Source organism: Otolemur garnettii, unplaced genomic scaffold, assembly GCF_000181295.1.
Source record: "Otolemur garnettii isolate 467f Iridium unplaced genomic scaffold, OtoGar3 scaffold00055, whole genome shotgun sequence".
NCBI classification, from domain to species: domain Eukaryota; kingdom Metazoa; phylum Chordata; class Mammalia; order Primates; family Galagidae; genus Otolemur; species Otolemur garnettii.
Window position 1 is genome coordinate 12024991 of NW_003852450.1, and position 8923 is coordinate 12033913.

Here is an 8923-nt window from a genome sequence, read left to right on the forward strand (position 1 = left end):
CCCTATGAGAATTGTCCACATCCCAGAATTTCAAAGCTACAGATGCTGGTGTGGATGTGGAGAGAACAGAACACTTTTGCACTGCTGGTGGGATTGCAAATCAATACTGCCTCTGTGGAAAGAAGCACAGAGAATGCTCAAAGAAGTCAAAGGAGACCTTCCATTTGATCTCGCAACCTCATTACTAGGTATCTACCAAAAAGTAAAAAATCATTTTATCATAAGGATATTTGCCATAGAATGTTTATTGAAGCTTAATTCGGAATTGCCAGGATGTGGAAGCAACCCAAGTGCCCATGAACCCACGAATGGAATAATAAACTGTGGTATATGTATATTGTCTAATACTATTCAGCCCTAAAAAGATTGAGATTTTATATCTTTTATATTTACCTGGATGGAATTGAAAAATATTCTTAGTAGAGTAGCACAGAATAGAAGAGCAAGTATCCAATGTACTCAATACCAATATGAAACCAATAAAAAAACAACTACACACTCATAGGAGAGAAAAACACAAGTATCTTCAAGTGAGCAGGGAGAGGAGGGAAATGAGAAAAGGAAGCTGAGATGGTTGTGGCGATCTTCCCTAATGTGCACCATGTAAGGGTATACAGCACACTGGATGAAGGGTTCAAATACAACTTGTATGTTACCTTAGAATAACAATGTAACCTAAGCATTTGTACATTTATATTTGTCTGAAAATTTAAAAAAAACAAATGAAAATAAACATAAATAAGAAAATCAGTTTGAAAGTATTCTTTCTCCAAATTTTTAGCAGAATTAGAGAAGGATTGGTATTGATTCTTTAAGTATTTGTTAAAATTTAATGGTGAAGCCATCATCAAGTCTTGGTTTTCTTCTATGGGATATTCTTTATGACTCATTCATTATTAGTATGGACTAATTTTGTATTTGTTTACATTTCAGTCTTGGTACTGAGACAACCAGACAAATGCCATTTTAGGCAGCTCCCACCACCTTGAGAAATAAGTTTCGATTTCCCCTCCAGGTATTTCCCCATAATCGCATGATTCCTACCACTCAATCAGGGCACACCTTGTGATCAGACCACTGAGTCACTAGTGCCTAATACTATGCTGCCCCATACTTAGATCTTCCAAAACCCCACCTATGATCCCAACCCCATAAAAACCCTGTGCCCCAGAGCTCTTGGCTCTTGGCCAGGATCCGTACCATCTGACACCCCAGGAGTCCAAGCTCGAGCTTACTGCAATAAAGCTCGAGCTTACTGCCATTTGCTTTTGCATCGGACTCATCTCCTGGTGGTCTTTGGGAACTATACGATCTGGGCACAACATTTAGGGGGCTTTTCCAAGATTCCATATGACCCCCCAAGGACCCTGAACTGGAGGGCTGAAGAGTGGTGAGTGTTCTGGTACCAGTGTGTGTCAGTGTTTGTGTCTGTATGTGGGCCCAAGATTTTGGTACTCTGGTTGAGCTGAAAGAAAGCCCAGGTGGTGGTGCTGCTGAAAGGCTATCAGCCAGGGTTCTGGAAGACGTTCTAGGCCCCACATCTATGGGGGACTGGGCTGTGGAATCGCCAGATCCTGCTGAAAGGGGTCAGGTGGAATTGATCTCAGTGTTTCTGGACGGACAGGGCAGGTCACTCCCATCAGTTGGCCTTCTGCCATCATCCCAATTTCAGTTTTGTTACCAGTCTTGTAAGGGACGGACATTGGCTTTTTGTTGTGTTTTGTGTTTTCTGTGTTTCGTGTGCATTTTGGTGATGGTGGGCGACATGGGACAGATGCAGATGACTCCTTTATCTTTGATTTTAGACCATTTCCAGGACTTCAAAGGCTGAACTCAGAACCTTGGTCTCAGTGTTAAAAAATCTAAACTGGAAATCTTTTGCAGGAACGAATGGCTGACCTTTAACGTTGAGTGTTCCCTGGAAGGAACTTTCCATCTTCCTATTATTTTCCAGGTCAAAGATGTAGTGTATCAGCATCGGCCCAGCCATCTGGATCAGTTCCCACACATTAAAACCTGGCAGGACTTTTTTTAAGATCCACCAGCATGGCTGAAAGCCATCTTGCCACCTAAGCAGGAAGAGCCTCAGGAGATATTAGCTCCTAAAGAAAAACCTAAAGAGTCTCCCCGACCAACTACTCCCCTCTATCCTGTACTGCAGGGATGGAATGACCCAGATTCTTTGTTTCCTCCTCCTTATCTGTCCCCGCCAGAGGCTCCTTGTGTCCCTCTGCAGGACAATGAACAGCAGCAGCAGCTGGTCCCTCGAGACCATTGGGGAGCCCTCCCCACATGTGTCAGAGGGCACAGCGAGAGCAGCTGTGGGTACTGGCTGCAGATTCCACTGTCCTTCCTTTATGGGCAGTAGGCCCTCCTGATGATAATGGGGAACAACCCCTGCACTATTGGCCGTTCGCCACTACTGACCTCTATAACTGGAAATTGCAGAATCCAAAGTTTTCTGAGAAACCAACTGCTCTAATTGATCTTTAGATTCCATCCTTTTTACTCATCAGCCCACTTGGGATGATTGCCAGCAGCTACTACAGGTCCTCTTCACCACTGAGGAACAGGATTGGATCCTGGCAGAGGCCAGGAAAATAGTCCTGGGGGGAAATGGGAACCCTACAACCAACCAAGCTGTTATTGACACTTGTTTCCCCCTCACGCTCCCTAACTGGGATTTCCACACAGCTGAAGGTAAGGAGAGGCTCCAGACTCTCATGGGAGGGGGTCTCCTTAAAACGGCTCATAAGCTGACCAATTTTGCTAAAGTAGGGAATGTGCAGCAGGAAAAATCGGAATCTCCAGCTGCATTCTTAGAAAGGATTATGGAGATTTTCCGTACTTACACTCCCCTTGATCCGTACTTACACTCCCCTTGATCTGGAGGTGGAGGAAAACAAGGCCACTGTTATTATGGCCTTTGTTAACCAGTCAGCCCCAGACATAAAACGGAAGCTGCAGAGAGTAGATAGACTGGCTGAAAAATCTTTACAAGTTTTGCTTGCAGTAGCAGAGAAAGTGTATAGCAACAAAGAAACTCAGGAAGAGAAAAACACCTGGGCTTGGGCCAAACAAACTCAAGACCTGGTCAAAATTCTGTTGGCTGCCACAACAGCTAAGCCAAGTGACAAACAGGACCAACTGTGACAGTAGGCAGAGGGAGGTAAGGAGAGGTCCTCCAAGGGGCACCGATGACTGTAGAGAGATCGGTGTACCTATTGTAAAGAATTTGGACACTGGGCTAAAGAGTGTCCTAACCGTCTCCCCCATAAAACTCAGGTTTTAGAACTTGGAGAACTGAGTGATTAGAGGGGTCAGGGTTCAGCGTCCCTCCCTGAACCCAGGGTAACCCTCAAAGTGGAGGGGACACCAATAGACTTTTTGGTGGACATGGGCGCTCAGCATTCAGTCCTGGTATCAGACCAGGGCAAGATGGACACCAAAAAGTCTTGGGTCCAAGGGGCCACTGGAATTAAAAAATACTCATGGACTACCCTAAGAAATGTGGACGTGGGTGCAGGCCAGGTATCCCACACATTTATGGTCATTTCAGACTGTCTGTACCTGCTTTTTGGGTGAGACCTGTTAAACAAAATAGGAGCCCAGATCACTTTCAAAAGAGAAGGACCCCAAGTTACAGACGGGCAGGGGCGCCCTATCCAGGTGTTGATTCTGAGGCTTCAAGATGAGTATTGGCTACATCAGCCCCCAGTGCTTACACTGGTGGCCTAGATGTCTGAATGGATGATTTCCTTTCCGTCAGCCTGGGCAGAAACTGGAGGCATAGGTTATCTGCCCACAGACCACCAGTAATAGTAGAACTTAAGCCAAAAGCTGAACCAGTTCGAGTACGTCAGTATCAGATGCCCCAAGAAGCACAAACAGGAATCTTACCCCATATCCAGAGGCTTTTGAAAGTAGGAAATTTGACACCATGTCAGTCCCCTTGGAATACCCCTTTACTTCCCATCAAAAAGCCTCTGACAAATGACTATCACCCAGTGCAGGACTTCAGAGAAGTTAACAAATGGGTTACGGATATACATCCAATTGTGCCCAACCCGTACACGCTCCTAAGTGCACTGGACCCAACACAAATGTGGTACACCGTCCTAGATTTAAAAGATGCCTTTTTTAGCTTGCCTCTAGCTTCACAAAGCCAGGCTATGTTTGCCTTCAAGTGGAGCAATCCTGAAGAAGGCATCAATGGACAGCTGACCTGGACTACCACAGGGCTTCAAGAACTCTCCAGCTATCTTTGATGAGGCCTTGCATGAAGACTTGGGTGAGTTCCATAAAGTGCACCCTGGCCTGACTCTCCTTCAGTATGTGGATGACATAATGATAGCAGCTGCCGATGAACAAGGCTGCCTGCAAGGGACCCAGGACCTGCTAGCCACCCTAGGAGAACTAGGCTACCATGCTTCAGCTAAGAAAGTCCAAATCTGCCAACAAACTGTAAGTTACTTGGGGTATGTGCTAAAAGAAGGACAGAGATGGCTTTCACAGGCCAGGAAAGATACCATGCTAAAAATCCTGACCCCCCCCCTCACCCCAGGAGGTTTGCGAATTCTTAGGGGCTGCTGGCTTCTGCAGGCTTTGGATTTTAGCGTTTGCAGAGATTGCTAAACCATTATATGAAGCCACCAAAAAAACAAAAAAGCGCAGCCTTTCCACTGGACAGAAGAAAGAGAAAATGCTTTTAAGCCACTCAAGGTGGTGCTGTTATGTGCCCCCGCATTAGGACTCCTGGACATCACAAAACCTTTCCAGTTATATATAGATGAACATAAAGAAATAACTAAAGGAGTATTGACACAAGCAATAGGCCCCTGGAACAGACTGGTGGCTTACTTATGCAAGAAGTTAGACCCGGTAGCTGCAGGGTGGCCCCCATGCCTGCATATAATTGCAGCCACTGCTTTGCTTGTCAAAGACGCAGATAAACTTACAATGGGGCAGGAATTGTTGGTCACAACCCCCCACGCCATAGAAGGGGTGTTGAAGCAGCCGCCTGACCGGTGGATAAGTAATGCTTGACTCACCCATTATCAGAGCCTGTTGTTAAATCCTCCCAGAATCCAGTTCTTGACCAAAGCGACCCTTAATCCTGCCACCCTCCTGCTGGACCCAGAGCTGGAAGCTCCCCTCCATGAATGTACTGAGATCCTGGCTCAAGTCCACTGCATTCACCAGGACTTAACTGACCAGTCTCTGTTAAATGCAGATGCTGTCTGGTACACAGATGGCAGCAGCATCATCAAGGATGGGTGCAGGTATGTGGGGGCGCAGTTGTGACTGAGACCATGACTGGGCAGAACCTCTTCAAGCAGGTACTTCTGCACAAAAAGCTGAACTGATAGCCCTCACAAAAGCTTTGATGCTGGGGGAAGGACTGAGACTAAATGTCTATACCTATAGCCAGTATGCCTTTGCCACGGTGCATGTCCATGGGGGCAATCTATCAAGAGCAAGGACTGCTCACGGCAGAAGGTAAGATGGTCAAGAACAAAGATGAGATATTAACTCTGTTAGCAGCTCTCTGGCTCTCACAGGAAGTGGCAGTAATGCACTGCCCAGGACATCAGCAACAAGACACCCCAGTGGCCAGAGGAAACAGATGAGCTGTCCAAGTGGCCAAAGAAGTAGCCCAGGTAGCAGAAGCTACACTGCCCATCCAAAGCACAGATCCAGGCCCTCCTTGCCTGCCTGACAAACCACTCTACACACCAGAAGATCTCCAATGGATAGAGCAGATCCAGATGGCTCATACTCTGGAGAAGTATAACGGATGGTGGCACACTTGTGATGGAAAAACCATCCTCCTTGGTGAGCTAGGTCTACGGGTCTTAAAACAAATGCATCATTCAACCCATATGGGTACTTGGAAAATGAAAGACTTGTTACACCATGCAGAGATAAAAATTCAAAACCAGAATGCCAAAATTAACGAAATAGTGACTGTGTGTAAAGTGTGTCAACTGACCAATAGCACCCCACATCCCCAGAACCCAAGGTCCCGCCAACAAGGGACAAAACCAGGTGCATATTGAGAAGTGGACTTCGCTGAAGTCAAACCAGGTAAATATGGATATAAATATCTCTTAGTATTCATTGACACTTTCTCTGGGTGAGTACAAGCTTTCTCTACCAAGCATGAGCAAGCCCAAGTAGTGGCAAAGAAATCGTTAGAAGATATCATGCCCAGGTTTGGACTTCCGTGCAGTGTTGGGTCAGATAATAGACCTGCCTTTACTTCTCAGGTAGTGCAGAGTCTCTCAGAGGCTCTGGGGATTAATTGGAAATTACATTGTGCATACAGGTCCCAGAGTTCAGGCCAGGTAGAAAGGATGAACTGAACCTTGAAGGAGAGTTTGACCAAATTAACCCTTAAGACTGGTGGTGACTGGGTGTCTCTCCTCCCCTACACCCTGTACAGGGTCTGGAATTCCCCTTATATGATTGGGCTGACATACTTCGAGATCATATTCAGGTGCCCACATCCCATCATCCCGAATTTGAAAGCTGATATGTTAGACTTAGTAAATGACCCTGGCTTTCTTCTTTCTCTACAATGTTACCAGTGCATGCAGAAAAAGAATTGGGATAGTCTCAAAGCTCTGTATGAGGCTGGCCCCACTCCTGAACCTCATGCATACCATCCAGGCGACTGGGTGTGGGTAAAGCACCACCGTCCTGAGACCCTAGAACCCCCTTGGAAAGGACCCTACATTGTGATCCTCACAACGCCCACCGCCATCAAAGTAGATGGCATTGCCTCCTGGATACATCACACCCACTCTTGGCCTGTGGACCCGTTTGCCATCCAGGAAGATTATCTCCTGCAATGGAAACTCCAGCAGGACAAAGACAATCCCCTAAAACTGAAACTCAAGCACTCTTCGTCACCAGCTTGATTCTACTAACTGTATGTACTGTTTCCCCCAGTCCTCATAACCCACTCAACGTCACATGGAAGGTTATAAGTGCCATTACAGGGCACACTGTAAGCCAGACATCAGGTCTCCACCCTTCTACCTCTTGGTGGCTGATCCTCCAGTTTGACCTTTGCACCCTTGCCAATAGAACCTGGAACTCACGACAGACAGGTTCATGGCTCCTTGGATGTAAAGAATCATCCAAGTTAGCTATTTTACTTCAAACCCAATTCTGCCCAGGAACAGATAGATCCCAAGACAAAGAAAGGCAGTGTGGAGGGCCACAAGCCTTTTACTCTGCAGCTTGGAGTTGTGAGTCTACTGGTTGGTTCAGTTGGTGTCCTCCTGTCAAAATTGACCTCATCCAAATCCAAAGAGGCAGTAACACAACAGGGTGTCAAAAATCCCCTTGTAATCCCCTAATACTCATTTTCACACAACGAGGTCGGCAAGCCCAGGGACGAGAAGTAGGAAAAACCTGGGGACTAAGGTTATACCAGAATGAATATGATAATGGGTTACCCTTCACCATCTAAAGATTAGAATGGCTCCCTGCCATGCTCACGGTAAAGCCCATAGGACCCAACCTAGCTCTAGGCCCCAGCTCACAAGTAAAGCCTCCCAAACTGCCCCCCCCAAGATGACCCCATTAACTTCTCCCAGACAGATGATTTGACTAATCCTCTCATGACCTACCCCACACTTTCTAACCAAGTATTGGAATTACTAGCCAGTACTTTTCAAGTGATAAACCTTACCAAGCCTGAATTAACAATGGCTTGTTGGCTTTATTTTAGTATCCAGCCTCCCTGTTATTAAGGTATTGCTATTGAAGAAAACCGCACCCCAGGGGAGGTAAGTGCATGCCAATGTCATTAGAACTGACCCTACCTTACCCTTCAGATGTTAATAGGGAAAGGCACATTTGTGGGACAAGTGTCTGCCTCTCATCAGCCTCTTTTGTAATTCTACCTCTCAGTGGAATGGGACCGGGTACCTAATACCCCCGAATAACGCTTGGTGGGCATGCTCCACCAGATTAGCTCCCTGTATACATTCAGGTGTTTTAAACCAAAGCCAAGATTATTTTGTAATTTAATTATTTCTACTCCTAACTGTAGGCCCTTGCATAATTAATAGACTCATTGTGTTTGTATGTTAGAGTAGGAGCGGTACAGTTATTAGTACTGAGAAGTCAATACAATCAATATCAGCCACTTTTGAATAATGAGATAGAAATGACAACTGTAGAAACAGCCCCATGATTGGGCCCAGATATTCACAAGTCAAGGGGGGAATGAGAGAACCAGACAAATGCCATTTTAGGCAGCTCCCACCATCTCGAGAAATAAGTTTCGGTTTCCCCTCCAGGTATTTCCCCATAATTGCATGATTCCTACCACCCAATCAGAGCACACCTTGTGATCAGACCACTGGGCCACTAGTGCTCAATCCTGTGCTGCCCCATACTCAGATCTTCCCCAAACCCTACCTACGATCCCAACCCCATAAAAACCCTGTGCCCCAGAGCTCGTGGCTCTCAGCCAGGATCCATACCAGCCAAGCCCCTGGGAGTCCACGCTCAAACTTGCTGCAATAAAGGCCCTTTTGCTTTTACACCTGACTCGGCTCCTGGTGGTCTTTGGGAACAATGCTACCTGGGCACAACAGTACGTTGTATGTGTCTGAGAATTTATCTCATTGGGCTCTTCTAAGTTATCCAATTTGTTGGCATATAATTGTGTAGAGTGGATTTTTAGGATCCTTTATATTTTTGTACTATCAGTTGTAATGTTTCCTCTTTCATTGCTAATTTTATTTATGTGAGTCCTTCTTTTTCTTCTTTTCAGTCTAGCTAAAGGTTTGTCAATTTTGTTTATCTTTTCAAAAACCAAATTTTAGTTTTGTTGATACTCAGGATCATTTCTCCAGTCTGTATTTCAATTATTTCTGCTCTGATTCTTACTATTTCCTTCCTA